Source organism: Dromiciops gliroides, chromosome 1 (genome assembly GCF_019393635.1).
Source record: "Dromiciops gliroides isolate mDroGli1 chromosome 1, mDroGli1.pri, whole genome shotgun sequence".
Taxonomy (NCBI): Eukaryota; Metazoa; Chordata; class Mammalia; order Microbiotheria; family Microbiotheriidae; genus Dromiciops; species Dromiciops gliroides.
Window position 1 is genome coordinate 431,352,064 of NC_057861.1, and position 23,958 is coordinate 431,376,021.

At 41.9% G+C, this 23,958-nt stretch overlaps 1 protein-coding gene across 1 annotated transcript in view; it reads left to right on the plus strand.

The window, feature by feature from the left end:
* The first annotated feature begins 5,353 nt into the window (after positions 1-5,353).
* Positions 5,354-23,958, plus strand: part of ZBED3 (zinc finger BED-type containing 3) — a 35,824-nt gene continuing 17,219 nt past the window's right edge. Inside the window, exon 1 of the mRNA XM_043979298.1 lies at positions 5,354-5,480. The gene's annotated coding sequence lies outside the window, so the exon portion shown is untranslated. The remainder of the gene's footprint in view (positions 5,481-23,958) is intronic.

Below are 23,958 nucleotides of genomic sequence, written 5' to 3' on the forward strand. Positions count from 1 at the left end.
AAGATGAATTTAAAATTTCTGCTTTTCCACATTTGTTTGTCAGGTTTTCATGCTCTAATACATGCTCAATTTTTATGAAGGCACCATGCACAGAGAGGTCTATCATATCTAACTTTTCTAAAATTGTATTATCTACTTAACTTTGTCCTTATTTATTTTATGGTTAGATTTATCTAGGTCTGAGAAGGGTAAATTGAAGTTCTTCACCAATATAGGGTTTTTGTTTGTTTTTTTGCGGGGCAATGAGGGTTAAGTGACTTGCCCAGGGTCACACAGCTAGTAAATATCAAATGTCTGAGTCCAGATTTGAACTCAAGTCCTCCTGAATCCAGGGCCGGTGCTTTATTCACTGCACCACCTAGCTGCCCCCACCAATATAGTTTTACTGTATATTTCCTACTATAATTAAGTGAACTTTTCCTTTAAAATTTTGGATGCTCTGACATTTAGTGCATATTTGACATTATCTATGGTACCCTTTAGCAAATTAGATTTCCTGATTATCCTTTTTAATTACATCTAATTTTGCTTTTGCTTAGTCTGAGATCACAATTGCCACCCTTGCCTTTTTTCACTTCAGCTGGAACAGGAAAAGATTCTGCTCCAGCTCTTTATATTTAACTTTATGTGAATCTTCCTGTTTCAAGTGCATTTCTTGGAAGCAACATATTGTTGGATTTTTATTTCTAACCCATTCTGTTATCCTCTTCCTTTTTATGGATGAGTTTATACTATTCACATTCACAGTCATGATTGCTACATGTGTACTTACCTTCAACCTATTTTCAAGTGTATACACAGACACACACATATAAATAACATATATGTATATATATACTCATATATATGTGTATGTATGTATATGTGTGTATATATACATATATATGTGTGTATGTGTATATATCTCCCCTCTTTTTTTAACCCTGTCCCCTCCGCAAGAGTGTTTTACTTTAAAAAAAAAAGTGTCTTACTTCTGATCACTATTTCTCTTCATCCATCCTTATTCTTACTCCTTCCCTCCTCCTTTCTCTTAATCCACTGGGTAAGATGAATTTCTCTACCCAATTACATGTTTATTTGTATTTTTTCCTCCTTGAACCAGTTCAGATGAGAGGGAGGTTCAAGTTTTGCCACCTCCCCACCATATACAATCTTCCACACAGCTCATTTATGTGATCATTTCCTCCATTCTTCCTCTTCCTTCCCCCTCTCCCAGTGTATTCTTCTTCCTCACCCTTCCATCCTTCTTTTGAGAATAACACTGAGACACATTGTTTAGTTTCTTGTTGTTGTTCAGTCATTTTTCTGTCATGTCTGACTGTGGTCCCACTTGGGATCTTCTTGACAAAGATACTGGAGTGGTTTGCCATTTCCTTCTCCAGCTCATTTTTTAGATGAGGAAACTGAGGCAAACAAGGTTAAGTGACTTTCCCAGGGTCACACAGCTAATAAGTGTCTGAGGCCATATTTGAACTTAGGAAGATGTTAGGAAGATGAGTTTTCCTGACTCCAGGCCCTATATTCTATTCACTATGCCAAAAATTATCACATTGTTCATGTCAGAAAATGTGGGCTTCATTCTGCACCTATAGTCTACCAACTCTCTACCAAGAGTAAGAAATCATGATTTACCCTCTGTCTTCACAGTAAGATGTTACATTGCTCAGAACTCTTGCCCCAGAGTCACATGGCTAGTAAGTGTCTAGGCCAGATTTGAACTCATATATTCCAGACCTAGTGCTCTACACCTGCTGCCCATCCAGCTGCCTCTATTCTACCACAATTCATTCAGACATTCCCAACAAATTTCTATTTTAGTTCTCATTCTTTGCTCCTATGAAAGTAAAGTTATACGTATCTTTGTATATATCAGTGACTGCTTTTACAAAAATCACCTCAATTGTCAAATTAAACGACCTTTTTTTTTGGTGAGGCAATTGGGGTTAAGTGACTTGCCCAGGGTCACACAGCTAGTAAGTGTTAAGTGTCTGAGGCCAGATTTGAACTCAGGTCCTCCTGACTCCAGGGCCAGTGCTCTATCCACTGCGCCACCTGGCTGCCCCTAAATGACCTTTTTTTAAAAAAAAGTTCTTGTCTTCCTAGACCTCTGTAGCAGTTGACACTATTGATAACTCCTTTTCTCCTTGGTGCTCTCTCTTCCTCTGGTATCTGACTTTGCATTCCCCTGATTCTTCTGCTTCTCTCACTGCTCCTTCTCTGACATTTCCCCCTCTTTACTCTGACCCTTATGTGATTATCTTGGCCCCACTGCTTGAAGGCCAGATAGGTTATGTTTCCCTAGTACCTTTAAAGGGGTTTGAGGGTGTTTAATGTTTCTGCAATGGGATGAAGCCATCAGCAATGGTGTTTCTCCCAATTTTAGGGGTGCCCCCTGTTCTCTGATTCCATTTAACCATCTAACAATTAGATTAGCTTTTACAAAGGAATACTCCTTTCAAAGGTGAAGAAATATACAGGCATTCCCTCACCTCCAACAACGGGGGCATGGTTTCCCCTTTTGCCATTTCAGTCTCTGGGGAGGAGAAGAGAACTAGATCCCTATGTAGCATAGTCTCACCAGGTTCAAAGTGCAACCCTGGGCTTGTGTCCCAGTACCCTGACATCTCAGGGTTTACTTGATGGGCTGGCAGCAACATTCAGCCTGGAGCCTTGCCTCCAATGTTGCCATGACTCAAGTCAGGGTCCAGTGATTTTATTGCCCATGCCTAGAACTGAAAAGAGCAAGCAAAACAGATCAAATCCCAAACCAGTTTCTCTAGGACACAGGACCTAAAAGGAGGAGGGGGAGAGGTAGCTTCCCCCGACCCAGGCAGTTCATGATGTCTCTGTGGCTGATGAACAGGATCTTCACCCCTTCTTGGGAGCTGCTGGAAAGAAAGAATGTCCTAGTCTGGTAGGTTTAAAGACACAGCCTTCCCAGTGGCACAGGAAATGAAAAGAGACTGTTAGCACCCACGTGGTAGGAGAAAACAGAAGAATGGCTTCTCCCAGAAGCAGGTCTCTGGAATCTCCTATTTGCATGTCTCCATGTTTGGTGATCTGGGAAAGCCTAAAGCAAAGCCCCACCACAGAAGGCATAGTATTGTGTTAGCTATTGATATGAATGAAACAGCTATAGTGCCAGACTTGTAGTCAGGAAGGCCTGAGTTCAATCCTACCTTGGATACTTACTAGCTATGTGACCCTGTATGAGGCTCTCCTAGCCTTAGAGTTCTCATTTATAAGGTGAGAATAAAAATAACACCCCCCTCACAGGGTTACTGGGAAGATCAAATAAAATAACATGAAAGTGCTTTGCAAACTTTAGCATCATAGACATGCTAGCTATTATCATTATTTACTTAATACTTCTCCAACCCCATTGACAAGCTTCGCACACCCCTGAAAGGGTAGATTCATATCCCAGATTAGGAGACCCTGTTATAGATCCTCTATAGAGGAATTATGGGAGGTCAGGAACAAGACTAGCATGAAATAAGTAAACAACACAGACAGTTGTACATTGTACCTATATAGTCCTACCCCTATTCAAGTTTGGCACTTCCCTGAAAGACAGCTCTGTGATACTGCAGGAAGATGTACATGATTCCTGATTGGCTAAGAGACTTTGGGGAAAGAGAAGCAGAGGAAAGAGATGGAACAAGACGAAAGAAGGGGCCAACTCTGAATATTGAACAGGAGGCCCCCTGAAGCTGTATCCATCTAGGGAGAAGCCAGCACCAAACCCCAATCCTCGAATACCAGCGATTTCCTCTCTAGATACTGCTAAAAGTGGATTTCTTGGGTGAGATCCTCCTCTTCCCAGCTGAACAGAGATTCTTGCTTCTGAGTTGCAGAACCTCTCTGACACCTGTGTGTTCTGTGACCTCAACTAATCTAAATGATTTCCCAATGACTATCTTGCTACTTGCCTTGATAGATGTTTCCTTGATATCTGTGTAATAAGCATTTGGTGGGAGGGGGGCTAAACTGGCTGAGATGGAGTTGTCTGTTACCCTCCAGGTCTACTTCCCCAGGAACTATTTCTCTCCCTCTCCCTCTCCCTCTCCCTCTCCCTCTCCCTCTCCCTCTCCCAAGTGACGCCAGAAAGTGACTCCTATTCCGAAGATCAAAAGAGAATCGGGTCCTTAAACTGCAAACATCCAGTGTGGGACAGATAGATTTCATTCCAGCCAAATCCGACTCTCTAAGACAGGGGAGTCTTGATTTCTCAGTCACCAACATCCTCCTACTCAAATTAAGACATCTCTGCTTTCTCATCTGTAAAATGGGGGTAAAAATAGAGCCTACCTCAAAGGGTTATTGTGAAGATCAAATGAGATAATATATGTAAAGCTTTTCAAGTCTTAAATTAATAGGTAACTACCACTAGCTGTTGTGATGATTATTATTATTATTATTAATTTACAGAAGCAGAAACCCAGATCTGACTAAAAATTCATTAGACTGAGCCAGATGATTCTTGTTATACCCCAATTGATGAGATCAAGGATCTATTGAAGTCTTAATTAATAAGGCTCATTTTAATGCTTATTATTCTTACCTATTCAACCAGTTGTCTGTAGCTATAAATACCAATTTGGAAAAATATGAAACTCAACCTAGATTACTTTTGATTTCTAAAATAGTAAAGAATAATCCTTTCCTAGGTGGCAACTAGGTGACTCAGTGGATAAAGCACCAGCCCTGGATTCAGGAGGACCTGAGTTCAAACCCAGCCTCAGACACTTACTAGTTGTGTGACCCTGGGCAAGTCACTTAAACCCCATTGCCCTGCAAAAAAAAAAAAAAAAAAAGAAGTTGCACAAAGGTGTGCCACTATTATTGTTAAGGTTGACTGTGGTAATGATACTAGGATAGTACTAACAACAATACTAATAATCACAACCTCTTCCCAAACATAGAAATAGAGACTAAAAACTACAAACACCAGTTGATCCTGCACTGCAACAGGTTAGAAGTTAGGGCTCCAATAGTTCTGACTGCTGGCATTTCTCCTTAATAACATCAATGCTCCTCCCATCTGAAGAGAAGCAAACAGTCCAGGAGAAACACAGACCTGGAAATTCAGGTCTTGGCAGATCACATTTTTAAAAAAAGAAGTTTATATTATTGAAAAAAAAAAAGTAAACCTGCTTTTCCTCTTTTAAACTAATGAATACCTGTAGGGGGTCATTCTAACGCTGATCCTGAGCCTCAATATTTTGTGAATGATTACTCTTTGGACATAAGGGGGTCTGAGATTCATTTCCACGTGTCCGGACCGGACTAGAGAATGCAGCACTGCGTCTTTAAGGGGAGGGGGGAACAGGGCAGCCCTGCACAGGATGCCCAGAGCTTGCCAGAACAAGATGTCTGCAAGGCTGGATCCCCGAGAGAATCCGGGGTCGCGAGCGTTCCATTGCGCCATGTCCTGCCAACTTCGCGCCTGAGAGTACGAGCAGCCCGCTAGTGGCCAGGTGGGTCTAGGGACGCTGTTTCTTTCGGGATCCCAAAGTCCAGAAACGGGTTGCAGAGCTGGATGAGGTTTGCTCTCGTTTGGGTTTTTTTTTTTTCCTTGTTGCCATTGTCTTTCCTCGGGAGCTGGAACTGTCTTTTTCCCTCCCTCCTCTTTTTAATCCCAACTACCTGACTCGTATTAGGAACTAAATAAATGTTTATTGAATTGTTATTGCGGTTGTTTGCTGGGGGTAGGCAGGGAAATCTTAGATGTTTGCAAGCCCAGTTCCTGCATTTGTCCGGGGAACTGTTGCATTTTGGTCTTGGTAGTAAGTAGGCACTTATATTAAATTGAATCCAGTTGTTGCTGTTGCTCTTACTGTGCTTTATTGTTTGCTGGAGGGAAGGGGTAGGTAGGCGGGAACTCCCGAGATGTTTAGAAGCCCAGCCCCTGGATTTTTTTCTTCTCTTTTGCTCCTAATCATAGCCTTCCCAGGATTGAATGTACTGTTCCTGGCACGTAGTAGGCACCTAATAAATGTTTATTGAATTGAATTGTCGCTATTGATATTGTAGTTGTTGTTTGCTGGGGCAGGAACGGGCGTGCGGGGGAGGGGTACGGCGGAAAATCTGGGATGTTTGCAAACCCAGTCCTTGGATTTGTTCTTCACTTTTGTTCGTAGTTGGTCTTAGGTTTCCCAGTTTAGGATATACGTTCCCGGAGGGCAGGTAACTGTTGGCATTTCTGTCTTTGTTTCCCTGACCCAATGGTACGGTGCTTGGCACCTAGTAGGCACTTAATAAATGTTTATTAAGTTGAATCGAATTATTGCTGTTGCTCTCGTTGGGATTGTTGTTTACTGGGGGTTGGCGGGAAATCCGAGACGCTTTCAAACTCAGCCCCAGGCTTTGTTCATCTCTTTTGCTTCGAGTTAGCCATGGCTTTCCCGGGATTGAAGATACTCTCCCAGAAGGCGAGTAACTGTTGCATTTCTGCCTTTGTTTCCCGGGGGCCTGGCACAAAGCAGGCGCTTCCTAGTTGCTTGTAGATTGAAAACTTTTGCGTTGCCCGACCAGTTCCCTACTCGCTGGATTCCTGGGGATCTGGCGGGTGAAGGTGGGGGAGGGTGGCGGGGTCTAGTCGTTCTTGAATGCCCGCCTCCCCTGCCGTGAGATGAATAGCCTTGGCCTGGGGCCAACCAGAGGAAAGAGAAACTAAATGTAGGCTACTAGTCCAGGGACGAGCCGGTAACTGATGAGAGTTACAGCTCTCAGATTTTGAAATTAGCCTCAGTTTTGGAATTTGCCACCAAGATTCCATGTGGCCGGAGAAGCCGGAGCGTTGTGTGTCCCTGGGGGATTCGCCCGCTGGCCTCTGGTTCCTCTGAAGTCGTGTCAATTACAACAGGAAGGTGGCAAGACTTAACTTGTGTCGGTAAATCGCAAAGTGCCCTAAGATCAGCTAATAATTAATAACACGTTTTACCTTTTGGTGTTGGAGTGGAAGAGAGCCCAGAATCCTAGGTCCGGACCTGAAACGCACACTCTGAGGCTTATCTAGTTCAATTCCTTCTTTTTACAGATGTGGACAATTGAGGCCCAAGGTGATTTAAGTGAATTGTTCATATTCACACAGGGAGTAAAAAGGTCAGAAGTGGAACTTGGAAGTTAGGTCCTTGAGAAGCAAGTCACTGCCTCCAATAGAAAAGTCTCCTAAGCTTTTACGACTTTAGTTTCACTCAATTTTTTACTCCAGAGTTGTAGAGAGAGTCCTTTTTAAAAAATGACAGAAATGAGATTCTGACTCTTCTACAGTCCCCCCCATGACTTATTAACTGGTGAACCAGGAAGAACAAGGAGAGATTGAAGGACTAGAGGTTATACTCAGGATAGATAAGCAGGTTTAGAGTGAGTGAGATAATGGGAGACACAGATGTATAGGAAATTAAAGTCAGAGAAGGAATATTTAGACTTTAGGATCTTGGAGATGGAGCAGTTTCAAGGAATGCCGATGTCCAAGGGGTGAGCATCACTGTGGGTAGCTGAGGTAGAGTGGGGAGAAAGATAGGTAGGTGTGTGTGTGTGTGTGTGTGTGTGTGTGTGTGTGTGTGTGTGTGTGTGTGTGTGTGTGAGAGAGAGAGAGAGAGAGAGAGAGAGAGAGAGAGAGAGAGAGAGAGAGAGAGAGAGAGATGGATAAAGCATTCATTATGTGCTTACTTTGTGTCAGGCACTATTCTAAAATTCATTAAATGAGTACTTGAAAAGAAGAGAACACGAATTTGTGAAATGCCTACCATATACCAGGGAGTGGGCTAAATGATTTACAAATATCAACTCATTTGATCCTCACAACATTCTTGGGAGGTAGGTGCAATTTTTATCCTCGTGTTATATTTGAGAAAACTGAGGGAGACAAGTGACTTGCACAGGTTCGCACAGGTTCTGGATTTGAACTCAGGTCTTCCTCATTCAAGGCCCAGTGTTCTTTCTACTGTGCTGCCTAGATACTAAAAAGAGGTTGAAAGGAATCTAGGAGTGGAGTTCTAGTTTCAGGTAGGTGGGGTGGAGATGTTTGTAGAGTGAGGTCATGGAGGAGAATACAGGAAAGGGTTTTGGTGGTCTAACTAGATAAGGCAAAAAGCTCATCTACTGGGGCATCATGGTGGTGGTAGTAATGTGGAAAAATCTACTCTTGCAACCACTTCCTGAAACTGCTTAGACAAGTCCATTAGGCTTGCCCCAGACCCCAGAAACTGCTTAGCCAAATACATACCCACTAATTCGAGCTATGCTAGAAAACCCTGTCAAGGGGTATAAATTTGTGACACATCCTTGATTCCGGGCCCAGACCCTTTGAGAGACACTCTTCTCTGGGCCCACATGTTAATAAACTGTTCTTCCTTATTCCTGAGTGCCGCCTGAGTTTCTCCGCCGAAGTTTCCCATAACTGTAGGGGGGAGCCTGGAGTGAAGTTTTAGAGCTGAAATGAATTCATGAGAGTTAAGATGATTGAGTAGTCAGGGAGTTAGGTAGAAGTACCATCAATGTCAATATTACAAATTATATGGGGCAGCTAGGTGGTACAGTGGATAGAGCACCGGCCCTGGAGTCAGGAGGATCTGAGTTCAGATCCAGCCTTAGACACTTGACACTTACTAGGTGGGTGACCCTGGGCAAGTCACTTAACCCTAGTTGCCCCCCCACAAATTATGGCAGCAGTTGGGGGGGGAGGGAGAAAGACAGAGAGAGAGAGAGAGAGAGAGAGAGGGAAAGGATGAAAAGAGAAAGAAGAGAGGGGGAGGGAGGCTGGCTGTAAGCTAAAAACTGAAGTCATTGAGAAAGGTGGAAAAGTAACCTGAGATTCTGTTGTTGACAAAGATGAGAATCTAGACAGGAACATCAGCTTTTCCTGATATTGAGTGTAGGGTATAAGTAAAGAATGGCCAGAATCGGAGAGGGTTAAAGATGATGGCAGCAGTTGGGGGTACGGGGAGGGTGGAAAAGGGCGAGGGAGAGTTGGGAACAGGTTGCTTTACTGTATGAAGAGTTTGAAGATGAAGGGGAGTTTATCTATCCAAGAAGGGAGGGTATCCAGAGGTCATATTGGAAGATATGGGCAAAAAGTATAGTGTAGGGGCAGCTAGGTGGCGCAGTGGATAGAGCACCGGCCCTGGAGTCAGGAGTACCTGAGTTCAGATCCGGCCTTGGACACTTAACACTTACTAGCCGTGTGACTCTGGGCAAGTCACTTAACCCCAATTGCCCTGCAAAAATAAAAATTTAAATAAAATAAAAGAGAAAATGGGCTCAAAACTTAACTCAGTTCCTACATAGCATCAACCCCACCAAGTTGTCTCAGCTACCACTGGCCTAGAACCCTAAAGGTGGCTTCTTGCTCCTTGGGTCATTGATACAAAACCTGGCCTGTATTCAGATTCTCAGAATCCTGTGGATTGTTCTCACAACTTTTGGAAACTCCTAATGTAAGAGACTCCATTCTCTTCACACATAAATGGAAAAGAACAAGAGATAAGGCCAAGGGCCAAGGCCCATTTCTTGGGGCCACAGTGGCTTTACAGCATGGTCTCAACATGATGCAGTGGGGCAAGGCATCATTGAATGAATTGAAAAGAGACATCTAGTGCTGACCCAGGCCTATTTGATGTGCAGACAGTTGTGACTATGCAGCCAATTGAAAAAGTTTCATCCCAACCATGAAGTTTAGGCAACCAGAACCAGTTACAGAATGTCTGTGAATGATCCTTGGTCTTCCCAAAATACTTAGAAATCATCATGATTCTCTTAGAAGCAAGCTCCCTTCACATGGAGAGAGTTCCCAGATACTCTAATTTGCTAACTATGGAGCAAGGAGAAATAGGCAGTTTTATTTAAAAACAAAAAAACAGCCCCAAGGTTCATCCTTATCTGAATATAAGTTCCTTGAAGGCAAAAAATGGTTTTTGCCATTCTTTGTCTACCTTGTGCCCAGCACAGTGCCTGCCACAGGGTAAGAGCTTAATGAATGCTTGCTGATTAACTATAATGTTGGTATGAGATAGCCTTCTGTCCTCATCTCTTAGGTGGTTCAAGCTGGTTTAATTGCAGCTAAGAAAGGCTACGGATTATAATGTAGGAGGCCAGAAAAACGTTCCTTTTATAAAGCTTAATTAAAAGTACACATAAAAATAAGATAAATTTTGCCATTTGCACTCATTTCAACATAAAAATTATAACGAAGTAATTTTGAACATCTCAAACTTGAATTACAGAAACACAGTAAATAAGTTCATTTTGGTTCTCAGTAGTCCCAGGACAGCTATAGTTTGCTGAGTAAGCTCAATGTATAACAAGATATATCTGAAGAAGTATTTAATATTGTTTATCCTGTTCCAATAGATATTTCTTTCCTGCAGTTAATTTTCTGGACCATATCTCATTTATCTCTTTTTTAAAGCAGATGTTTCTTAGAATGAGAGGTTTGGGGTTTTGTTTTGTATTTTGTTTTATATATTCCCATGTTGTTTTTTGTTTTGTTTTGGTTTTTTTGGTGAGGCAGTTGGGGTTAAGTGACTTGCCCAGGGTCACACAGCTAGTTAAGTGTCAAGTGTCTGAGGTCAGATTTGAACTCAGGTCCTCCAGACTCCAGGGCCGGTGCTCTATCCACTACGCCACTTACCTGCCTCCCCGCCCCCCATGTATTCTTGTACCTTGTTAGTGTAGCCAAATAGAACAATTCCTTTGATTTTGTTGCATAAAAAACTGTAATAACACAATCTAATTTTGCTCATATGCATACACTCTGAGTGCACCCCCCCTTGCTCATGAGTTAAAAATCTGTTGAGTGACTTTGTCTTTGAGTTGTTTCTTTTTATTTCCATAAAACTTGATGGTATTATAGAAAATGTAAATAATTATTATTGTTTTTCCATTTGGCTTTGTTGCTTAAGGTATCCATGTTTTTCTGTTGGTGCATACAGTCTTTACTTGCTGGGTTTTACTGCTAGAAATGTTGTGGCTTGCTCCACATCTGTCTACACACATCTCTGTCCATATTCAGACAGGTATAAAATAACACAGGTTAGAGAGCAAGTGTAGTGTTTTCTTCTGCTTTTGACTCTCAATCTTCCGTGACCATATATTTTATTTTAATGCTTGCTGACTTGACATGCTGAGATGCTATTCACTGAACTATTAGAATTTCCGGGACATTTAGATGGTTTGTGGGACAATGGAATATTTGAAATCAGACATATGGTTGCCATTCCTGTATGTGATTCAGGAGTGAGTTACTGTCTTTGCCTGGGAGATAAAGCACTTCCTTGTCTTTTGGAAGAAAAGACGCACCATTTTAGAAACATTTTCTTAAGAAAATGGCAGCCTCATTTCTAAAATGCCAATCTTGTTCTCTCCTTTTGGATGGGCTTCCCAGCAGACCATCTGTAATAATCACAAGATAGTCTGGATCATCTAACAAGTTGGTGTACCCAATAACTTGGAGATGCAATGGACTGTTGAGCTTCCCATTACAGGAACCTGCGTCAAATCCAGTTGAACAATACCCCTTTGTTGTGCTAAATGATACAGGATGCTGCTCATTGTCTGTGTAACCTAAATTTTGCCTTATATAAGTATATAAGGACATACCATTTCCTTAAAAAGTTGAAACTGCTTCCATTGAGTAGTTTGCTTTGCATGTTACTTTTCTCTTTAGTCTGCCTCCCCAGCTTTTTAGATATCTAGTTTTGTGGACACACCAGTGGGTGACATTCTCCCAGGGACCTCCCCAGTCAAGAAGTTTGGTGTCAGAAGTGGGGTGACTGGAACTCCCTTCACAGTGGTGGAACCAGCCATCACTCAGGATCATTGAGGTACATCACAAGGTAAGACTTTTACGGAATTAACCTTTTAGAGTGTCTAGCTCTCTCTCCAAAGAAGAAGGCAGAATAATTTCCCCTAAATTAATCACATACAAGTAACTGTTAAGATTGGGTGGACCTAACCAACCAAGTAGGACTGTGGGAATAGAAATTGTTTTGTTGGAATGAAACTTAACAAACCCTTATTCACCTATTTCCTTTTCCCTTTCTCCTGTTCTCTTTACTTCTTTGCTACCCATATCATGAAATTTTCTTAAATCATAATGATTAGTTGACTAAGACTGTCTAACCACTTTGCAGTTGTACGTACTACTCCAGGAATAATTCAGGAAAAGTAGAAAGCAAGGGTTGAATGTGTGAACCTGGTATCTCATTGTAATGGACTCTCTTTTCTCTCCTGGAAAACACTAAGATTGTAACTGTGGGCCTGTCCCAGAGCCTTGCGTTCTTCTGCTTCTTTTTTTCCTTGACAAATTATTGGGGCTACCTGTCTGTCAGATCTCTCAGACTTGAGATGGGACCTGGGGATAGAGTTCCTCATGGCTGGGTCTTTTGTAGTAGAGTCTTTCTGAGGATAGAGACTCCAGTTCAACCTAAAGTTTAGAATGAATCACAGGCATCCAACAAAATACTCTCACTCATAGGTTACCCATGCTCAAGTAATTAAAGTCTTCTCTTAGCCCCTATCTGTTAGCTTCTCTTCTTAGCCTCTGACATATTTGGAATGGGTAAACCTATAAGCATCCAAGTGGCAGTGAGCAGATGAAGGTTCCTTTGATTATGACAAATTAACTTACCTTAGAAGGTTCCTAGAAGATTCCCTTCCTAATTGGTTCCTTTGGGCAGATCAAATTAAGATGAAAAGACAGGAAAACATTGGTGTTAGCCTTAAGGATTCCCTTGAAAAAAGTAAAGATCTTGGCAGATAGGTGGCGCAGTGGATAGAGCACTGGCCCTGGACTCAGGAGGATCTGAATTCAAATCTGGTCTCAGACACTTAACACTTACTAGCTGTGTGACCCTGGGCAAGTCACTTAACCCCAATTGCCTTACCAAAAAAAGAAAAGAAAAAGTAAAGATCTCAAAATTAAGCCAGGAAAAGACATGAATCAAACTAGAACCCCTCTGAATCCCAGACTGAAATAAGAAAAGTTCAGTCCTGAATGAACAGGATAAACTCAACCTTGTTTTCTGCTCTAATTAAGTCCCATTCCTTTAGGAGAATCAGGTGCTATGAAGGATCTGATCCTATATATGAAAATATAGGTAATACTCTTGGTAGGTAGAGGCTTTCCACCTCTAGGCTCAATGGTTACCCAAATGAATTTATTTACAAGAAACTTACTTTAATTGTAACAAAGGAGTTGGATTGGAATGTGTAGATACACTAAGTAATTAATTCCCCATTAAATACAGAGAACAATTTATATCAAGTGAATTGCCTATAATAAAACATGTTTGGTTGTTAACCATATTCAAATGGAATAGATATTACACAATCATTACTCTTCACTAAGATGACTAATTTGCAATAAAATTCTTACCCTTAAAACAGAAGAGGTTTTTGACTTTAACCTCACAAATGAATAGATTCACATCTTTGTCTCACAAGCTTTTTTTTTTTTTTTTTTTTTTTAGTGAGGCAATTGGGGTTAAGTGACTTGCCCAGGGTCACACAGCTAGTTAAGTGTCAAGTGTCTGAGGCCGGATTTGAACCCAGGTCCTCCTGAATCCAGGGCCGGTGCTCTATCCACTGCGCCACCTAGCTGCCCCACAAGCTTTTTATCTTTATCCATTTATTCCCATAGCATTTTGAAAGAATGAGGTCTTTTAGGGACTTCATCTTGTATATGATGATATCACTATTAGCCAGCAGATGACAAACCCAGTTACTAATTTATTTAGTTGTTCGGGATATGGAATGACTACACACTGAGATTTAAATCAGTGGAATCTTACATAATTACATCATGCTCATATCTTATACTGCTCACTTGCCCTGATTATAGAACTTTTCTAGAAAATCAAAAAGCAGGGACATGATTATAACACCATGAAAACTGGTTCCCCAGGCACAGATTGGTTCGACACTTTATACCAGGGTCAAGCATCCTTAGCTTGGTTTGATTCCTGGAAAGAGTCAGTTTTGACAGCTAATTAGGAAATAACAGATCCACCTCATAGCAAGACTCAGGATTAACCAGGTAGGAAACATTCCTGTTCAAAAGCAAGTTGTTGTCCTTCATATTTGAAGGAGACCAAAATGACATCTCTATGTCAAAGGTCAAGGTACAGTGTGGCTGACTATGGCTGATCAAACCAGTAAGAGCTCAGAAAGGCCCTACCACAGGTCAGGCATAAATAGCCCATATGAACATTTGGGATGGACAAAAGGAAGTAATATGATGGGGAAACTGAGTCAAGAGACTTTTATTTTTGACCTTGCTAAGGTTGTTCCCTCAATCTTCCCCTAGATACAGACCTGCAATTCAATATCACACTCCCTCTGAGCCACTTTTAGCATTTCTCTTCAATGGTGGTATTACTGACTTCAGACAATCATACCTAAATTCAAATTTTAAAACAGTAACAGATTACAATCCCAAGAGATTTTACCTCAAATAGCAAGTTTCATTAATCACAGTTTAGGCTTGTCTACTATGATCATTATTCTTATGATGTTGGAATAAAGAAATAAGTTTACCAGGACATAGACATATTCATTCTCATTCTCTCTCTCTCTCTCTCTCTCTCTCTCTCACACACACACACACACACACACACACAATTTCACTTAACATCCTTCACTTGTTCTTTTTCTTTTCCTTCATGAATTTAAACACATCCTGGTATAAAGATCAATGATTAGAAATAAATTCTATATCATAAACAGACTTGTAAATTCTAAGTAGTTTAATTCATTGTTTAACCCTAACAAGCTCCTTCCCATGGATGACAAGATGTTACAACTTTGTCCCAGCAGATGACTTAATTTTACAGATAAAGGGATTCTACAAGGTCTTTTCTTTGTATCTTTTCCTTCATAGTAATTACCAAATTTTTTTCCTTTTTTCCATAATTTTTCCAGTCCCCACCAAGTCTCATCACTCAGTTATGGGCTTAACTGGCATGACTTTCTCAAGCTATTCTCTCTCTCTTTTTATTTTTTCTTTTCTTTTCTTTTCTTTTTTTTGCAGGGCTATGGGAGTTAAGTGACTTGCCTGGGGTCACACAGCTAGTAAGTGTCAAGTGTCTGAGGCCACATTTGAACTCAGGTCCTCCTGACACCAGGGCCAGTGCTTTATCCACTGCGCCACCTAGCTGCCCCCTCAAGCTATTCTCAAGTCCTCAGGAGGGCTTGGGCTTGCTCCTCCTGCTCCCTTAAATAAGCTTCTCTTTTGTAAGGAGGAAGCAAGACTTCTTAAAATTCAAATTGAGCATAATCTATTATAAAAATATGTAGGAGTTTAATACAAATTACAGCAAAATTTCTAATTTCAAGAGATACACTGATTTAAAAAGTAATTTCTAAGTTGATTAGTACTGAACTTTAGTTTATAAGATTCCCCAAGTATCTAATTAGATGTTCTAATCAAATCCATTTACTTTTTGGTTGTTTTCTTATGTACCTTGCAGAGACATTTCTCCCCAAGTCCGTTTCTTCTGTTCTAAGGTGGCAGATCTTTTCTGTACTGATTATGCCAATTGTAAGGTGGCAGACTATCCTGAGGGACTGTCCCACCTCTAAGAGATTATCAGAAAAAAAAAAAAAGATTACTGAGATACCGAAGAAAGAGAGGCAGTCCATACCAGCATGGAAGTAAATAGATTTTTGGTGGCCTATCTTGGGGCCAGCAGGACAGTGGTAGATGTCCTCACTACCCTCAGGCCAGGCCAGATATTATATAGAAAAAGAAAAAGGCACAGTACCAGGGATGGCCTGTAGCCACACGCATGTCTTCCCATGGGATAGTTAGAGCTTCTTCTGCTGTTTACATTAACTATGGAGTCATAGGTCACATTCTCACACTTTTGCTAATCTGCAGTCTCAGGTTCCCCCTCTTCCAATTCTGCCTTTCCCTTCCCTTCACACTCAACCCTCTCCTGACCCTTCCCCTTAATTCCCTGACATGTCCTCCATCCATATCATTCCTGCCATTCTAACTCACTCTGGTCCTACTACTCCTTGGAGCTCCTCCCACATGGGAGAGATGACTATAGTTCCATATGACACCTCTTTTCCCCTTCCTTCTGAAAACACATTGCCGTCTCTTTCTGAGATCACCAACCATTGCCCAGTGTGCATGTATCCAGGCACTCTAGGGAGCAAAGGCCAAAGAATTCGTGCACTCTGGACAGCTGCTGACACCATTAATCACAGAAGTCTCTTCCCATCCCATCTAAGGACCTTATAAAGCTTAGGGAAAACTTCAGTGGTCCTGTGGCACTCCGCAGTTCTATTTGTAGGGTTTAGGAGTGGCTTCTCTATATGCTCTCTCCTCCCAAAAATATACAGTTTTCCTACCCTGAGCTTGGTGCCTGGCTGATAAATTACTCAAAATCCAGAGTGAAAGAGGGCCTGACTCATTATTGGGATTCCCTGCCACAGTTACAGACCAACAGCATCTGGATACTAAGGACCCCAGGTACCATATTGGAGAGACCTAAGACTAACTGGATGAAAGTGGATTTATGCAACTGTGAGGGAGTGCATCCTAAACCTTTGTAGGACACTTTATGGAAACTTTTTTTTAAAAAGATACACTGTGTTAGATACATTCTCCTTAATACCAGCCCCTTCTCATTTCTGCCATAGTGAAGAGCCTCCCTGACATTCATTTCTCCATAAAAAGCTCAGTGGTAGGCTGATATGGGTTCCCATTTAGTCTCATGAACTCCACAGCTACTCAGTTGGTTTTGCTTTTTTTTTTTAATGTCCAACAGGAAGCTAAGAAAAAGAAGGCACTGACAAGGGCTGTTTTAGTCCTTCAGTTAGAATTACTCCAGAATAAGCATTCAGTGAGACTAAAACTCCTGATCCTGTGTGAAAGGGCCCCACAGACAGAGATAAGCATCCTGACAGTCATCATGAGAAGATTAGACATTAGTGAAAGGAATCCGTAACAGCTCAGGGATAACAGCAGGGAAAGAAGGGACTCCCACAGGACCACCCTTTCTATAATCTCTCTGGTTCCAAAGCTGGCAAATTTCCTAACTGCCTGTGATGGGTCTCAGTTGGCCCTTGATATGACAGGACCCCAAAACGCCACATCTACCTCACTATTGGGGTTAGAAACTGAATTTTCTCATTGACACCTGGGCTACCTTCTTGAGTATTAAGATGGAAGACATAGAATTGCCTTTATCACAAGGTATAGTGTATGCTGTAGGGATAAAAGAGGAATTCTATTCTCTATCCAATTACCCCTTCCCCCCAGTTTTGGCCCTTCTATTGGATTCATGACCCCAACAGGCAGTTCCCCAATTGGTATAAATTCTGACTCCCCAATAATGAAGAGGGAATACAATTTCAGTTCTCAGACCTTGGAAAAGGTTTGCTCTGCCTTGTGAGTAACCCTTTCAAATTATGTGGGTTTGATTCTTAGGATAGAACTGTTCAAATTTTACTATAAGGCTAACAAACTTCTTCCAACTGTTCTCCAGTATCCCATCTTGAGAGATTCAGAGTAAAGAATCACATCTGTAATTGAAACAATGCTATCCAAAGAAATGCTCTGTTAGACAGTTTGACCCTGTGGGATCCCTGGGATACCTCCATTCTCCAGGTTAAGCGGGAAAACTTGACCCAGAGGGAGATCACATTTATCCATGACTTTGTCATCCCTTTGTCTATGACCTTTTGAGCTTTTAATACCTTTGTTTCCTGACACCCCATTTTCCCTAGTCTTGACATTTGCTATTTAGGGGGTAACACCTCCAATCCTCCCACCCTCCTTCCCTTTCCAACAGAGATCCAGATTCTTCTCCACAACTGCTTGCAGACCCTTCCCCAGATACACATCTCTTCCAGACCCTATTTTCAGCACTTTTTGTGGATAAGTCCTTTAGGCATTCAAGATTTCCTGGGACCTCATTGCCTCCTATTCAGTGGTCACCCCTTATGAAACCTTCAAGGCTTTCATTCTCAGGATGTAACATGTGAGGGCTCAAGCTGGCCAGTTGGCAAAAGACACATCAGTCAATATCTCTACCCAATCCCAGATATGCTTTTGGCCTGTCCTCCTGTAGATCAGATATAGCGGGAGTTCCTCTATTTCCCACGGGCCCCCTCACAGCTGCTCTTCTCAACACCTTCTACCTCTCTTCCCAAATTTCTATAATCCACTGCCTTCCACACCCTGGATCCTGTTTCTGGCACACCTGTGCCAACCCTGCTGCTTGAGGTGCTATAGAATTAAGCAATCTCACCTCATCCTCACCTTCTTTTGCATTCCTCCCACTCCCACTGTCACTTAATGACATCATTTCCTTTTGCCAGGCCATACCCCACCCTGAGAAATAAAGGTGGATGTTACTAGGTTGTTCCACTGACTCTTCAGGGCTCATGATGTGGCCAAATGGAAACCTCATTGGCTCCCATTCCTGCTGTTTTGGCTGGCACTTGTGACCCATCAGATGGGCCATATGTAAAGGGTATGTGGCATGGCACTGGGACTAATGAAAAAAATAGTATTGCCTAGAGATCAATCAGGTAACTGCCTGTCCCCTAAAATCTCATATTTGAAGAAAATCCATGAAGGAAAAGGGCCAAAGATCTGCAGGAGCACCCCATGGAGGCCTAATCTTCCATTCTACAGACTCCATGTAGATTTCATAGAACTCTCACCCTCTCTGGGATTTAAATATTGCCTGATAATAGTCTGTATGTTTGTTTTTGTTTTTGTGGGGGTTTTTTAGTGAGGCAGTTGGGATTAAGTGATTTGCCCAGGGTCACACAGCCACTAAGTGTTAAATGTCTGAGGCCGGATTTAAACTCAGGTCCTCCTGACTCCAGGGCCAATGCTTTATCCACTGTGTCACTTAGCTGCCCCAACTCTGTATGTTTAATAGAGGTAGAATGTTATGCTACCCAGAGAGCAACCTCCATAACAGTGACCAAAAAAGTGACAGAATTGATCCCTACAGCCAGCCTTCCAATATGTATTGAGTCATACCAGGGGACCCACTTCACTTCTGAGGTCAGCCATCAGCTAGCAAAATACCATGGATTCTTCCTAAAATTTCATACTTCCATGCCATGCCCAAACTTCAGGGCAAGTAGAAGAAAAGCTTCCCTAAGGCCCTTTTTGTGTCTAGGTTCTGTCAAAACTCTGATATTAAGTGGGCTGAAACTCTGCCTTTGATGATGGTCCAACTTAGAAACGCCAATGTCCCCTTTTTAGATAAATTTTGAGTATCTCATGCCAGCTGGAAGTGGCTTAGTGAAGAGTTTAACAGTGTCATAGGAGCATGTTCCAAAAGCCTTGATGCAGTTTTATGCTTTAGTAACTTAAAACTGTATTAAGACTGGGGGCAGCTAGGTGGTGCAGTGGATAAAGCACTGGCCCTAGATTCAGGAGGACCTGAGTTGAAATCTGGCCTCAGACACTTAACACTTATGATAACTACAAATTTACTGTGAACTGATTTCCCTACCTAGTCCCCCTACCCAGGCAGATGAATTGCCTGGGGCTGACTGTCTTTGTCATTTCCAGACTCTTTTGTTAAAGGTTCATTTACATTAAGTAGTTGTAGTAGTTTTTGTTCTGTTACCCCATAAAAACCCTGTCCTCTGTTCCCATCTTTGGGTATTCCTAGCTTCTGAGTTATGAGATACCAGGAACTATAGTTCCTCTGCCCCGATTAATGACCTCATTTCTCCTATATTGATTGTTTCCTTAATTTCCAAGTTAACACTAGCTGTGTAACCCTGGGCAAGTCACTTAACCCTTTTGCCCAGCAAAAAACAAAAACAAAAACCTGTATTAAGACTTTAAGGATAATGTGGATAATACTAGCACTGTATTAACTCAAGTACTGTCTACCCTTTACAGGAGAACCCAAGCTGATCCAGATGACCTTGCCTATCGCAGAATCCAGCCAGGGGACAAAGTATACATCAGAGCTCCCCAGTAAAAGTCTGACTTGTGCCCTGGGTCAGAGGGTCCATCCCAGGACCTTATTTACAGCCCAAATTGTCCCCAGAGTTGAGGGGGATAGACCACCTGCTAGTCACTCCTACCAAGCCACATCTGGCACTCACAACCCAGCAGGCAAGGACCTATTCCTTCAACGATAAATCCAAGGATTCCAAAGATCAGAAGCTCATCTTATGTGAAAACCAGCCTGCTGCTTATTGAATTTAAGAGGGATTCCATGAACGTGGGCTCTGCTCTGACAAGCGATACCTTGTCCTGGTTCTCCTAACCCCTATATATTTTATCTGCTATCTTAACTTTTCACACCTTGGAGCCTCCTAACCCTTTTGGTCCTGAAGCAGCAGTTTTCTCCCTGTACTGAGACAACCATGATTTTGGTATTAGCTCTTCTGTTTGTCCTGGGGACTCTGTCTTCTGCCCAGTTAGAGGTGAAAGGTCAGCGCTTTTCTAAATGCAACTCTTCCCTGTTTCTATACTCTCTGGTACAAGACCAAGATCATAATCTCAAAGTTGCAGCTAGAAAATTGGCCTCATGTCTTACACATTACAGGCCTTTTCATAGCCCGTTGGACAAACTCATTGAATTTAAGTGTCTAAATTCTTCACTGTTCCTGGAAGGGCCCCGGGCCCTGTTTCTGATCACTTCAGCTCTCTCTCTAAATAGCACATATTTACAGAACTTAAAACATTGTCCCTTTGCTTCACCTGTAGCTAAGTTCTCGATAAAATGCACCACTGACTGGAAGCTATGGGATGGATACTTGAGGCACCTCAAAGACTTCTTGGTTGCCCACAAACAATCTCAGTGCTCTAAATATCTTTTTTTTATTGAAGTTCAACATACAGCTGGGAGGCTACTTATGGCTCAAACAACAAGAAGTAGAGAATATAACACACTCTTTAAAAATGGTCTGTTTTCCCACCTTTTTTCACAAAATTCAGGGAAAGAGAAGTACTCAAACAGTCATGGAAAAATAATGAAATCGCCTCATATTCCAAGCTCTGGGGGCTGGTTCCTTTTTTACTGGCTAGCAGACAGTCTTGGCAAATTATTGGGTATGCCACATGCAGACAACCAGTAAAAGCCTCCCAAAGTGGAGGGAATTCAGCTTCCAAATGATGCTTCCAAGGACCTAGGTCAGACCAGAGACCCCAACAACTTCCCTCTCACCCTGTCCAAACCAATACCTGAACCCCCAGTACCTGTTAATGCATCCTTGTGAAAGAATATCTCTACCACAGTTGAGGTGCTAAACACCACATGCTGAAGCTTTTAGTTCCTGGTTAGACTGTTGGCATTTGACCAATCCCAAAGATGGGTTGTCCAACCTCAAGGAGGTGACTTGTATTTTAAGATGTACAGGTCTGACCTCAAGGAAGTCATCCATAGTCTTTGCCAGAAATGCCAAAATATATCAGAGATCAACTGTTCCTTCTCCACATGTGACATCACATTGACTTCTTGGGTCTTCCCTCCCCAAGGTGGGCGTAGAATGAATGGAAGTCTCTCTCAATTACACAATTAGAGGAATTCTGTGTGTCACTCTCCCATCCCCATCCTCCAACCAGTCTACTTGTCAAGTCCTTGCCTCAAAAGCAGACTATATTGTGGGGGTTGGTAGTACCTCTCTTCTCCATCGAAATAGGAAAATTACCCCTTTCTGAATCTTAGTACTAGGCATCTTATCTCAGACATAGGTGGGCTCTAGACCTCCCTAGAGGTGTAGTACACATCACAGGATTTCGCCATTTTGTCAAAGGGTTCCTACCATGTATATAGGTATTCCTGAACTTTAGTGAAGTATTTGTAATCTTTCCTTTACATTCATGAAAAAAATAGCAAAGGTGAAGTAGTTGTCTTCCAGGATCCCAAAACAAGTAACCTGGTTCTACAAGGTTGAATATGGACTTTCTCATGTCTAGGCCTTGGATCAGGTGATCTTCATTCAAGAGCATATTTTTTCAAGGTCTTTTAATGATCCTGGTAGCAGTAATTGTCTTAAATAATAATATATAATATCTATAAAATATCTATTATATATACAATATATAATAATAATCACTAGATGCCAAGCTCCCCTCATCAAGCTCAGATGATTTTTTATTCTCTTCCCCTTCTCCACATGAGTCATAAAGGTTTCAAACCACCTGTCTATAGACTCAAGACCAAATATTGAGAGCCGGCCCTAGAAGACCTCTCTTTACAATCCCCGCTGTACAACATAAGATCACTGACTGATCTGCTCCAGCTAAATTTGATTTGGGTTGGGATTGTAGAAGAAAAGACAAATCATTTAGGAACATCTTTGTGAATAAAATGGCAACCTCGTTATTTCCTTTTGGACAAGCTTTCCAGCCAATCATCTGTTAAGAACCATAAGCCAGGCTATAAGAACTAATAACTTAATTAAGCAAGCTGGTGATGCTCCAAACTGTTGACCCTCCCATTGTGGCACCCAAAGTCAAGTGGGGCTTTCCCCACTGGTCCTGTTAATTGCCCCATAATGCTGCTTTTTGGTTGTTTAATCCAAATCCTTCCCTACTGACAGCTACATAACGAAGTACGATTTTCTGAGGAAGCTGAAACTGTTTCCCTCAAGGACACTTCTTAACATGCTAATAAATCTTCTCTCTTTATTTTGGCTCTGCCTTTCTTGACATTCTTCCTTAGTGGATGATATTCTTCCAGAGCCCTCCCTGATGTAAAAATTCCTCAACAACCATCATCTTTGGAGAGAGTTTACAGTTAGAACAGGAAGGTGGGGAAGGGTATAAGAGGAAGAGATTGAAGATGAAAGGGAATTTTAACTATGCAGGAAGACAGGGAATCCAGAAGTCACAAAAGAACAATTGCATAACAAAACAAAAACAAAAAACAAACAAAAAAAGAACAATTGTATAAAAGGTCAAGGGTCTGAATGAGATGAGATTATAGGGAACACAGATTTTTGCTTAGATGGGTAGTGGTTCTGTTTATTATTATTTCTTATCTATAAATAACAGATTAGAAGAGCCAGAGATTGAGATTTGAGAGGACCAGGAGGTCAGAGGAAGCATCATAAAGCAATTTACCCCAAGGTTCTTCTGTTCTTCTCTATCAGGATGTAAGCTCCTTCAGGGCAGGGAATGGTTTTTGCCTTTCTTTATGTCCTCTTGTGCCTAGCTCAGTGTCTGGCACAGGGTAAGAGCTTAATAAATGCTTGCTGATTGATTGGAATGTTGGCATGAGACAGCCTTCCGTCCTTAACCTTGTAATGATTGGAATGATGCCACCTACTAGAGACTTGCTGTGGGAAAGTTCCACCATGAGGAAAATGCCTCAGAGGCATTAAGTGGTTCCAATGGGATTGCTACTGAGAAAGGCTGTATAGGTTGTAGTGCACTAGGAGGCCAGGAAATAATCATTTTGTAAAACTGAATTAAAAGCACCCTTTATCTTCTTGCAATTTGCACTTATTTCAGCATTTAAAAAGTTATAGTGAAGTAATTTTGAGTGTATTGGTTGTTGCATGCCCTTCATTCCTTTTTTGTTTTTTTGTGAGGCAATCGTGGTTAAATGACTTGACCAGGGTCACACAACTAGTAAGCATTAAGTGTCTGAGGCCAGATATGAATTCATGTCCTCCTGACTCCAGGGCTGGTGCTCTATCCACTGGGCCACCTAGCTGCCTCATGCCCTTCGTTCTTGAAGAGTACCATGACACTGGGGTGATATCATGACTTCCAGTGAATTGGATTTAAGTGAGGCAGGACTGTGCAAAGTCACCGTCCTCACTCTCTCCTCCAGAGCCATCTGGGTCCTGTGGCAAGACACAAGTCAGGATGACTGGAGATGGCCCTGGATGCAGTGGGAAACCTTGGCCTTTTTAAGCTAAGGTCTTTCCCAGGCCTGTTGCCTGAGGCAACAGCCATTTCAGTTTTTAATGCTAGATAAGAAATGAGGGGAAGTGTCCTCCTTTACC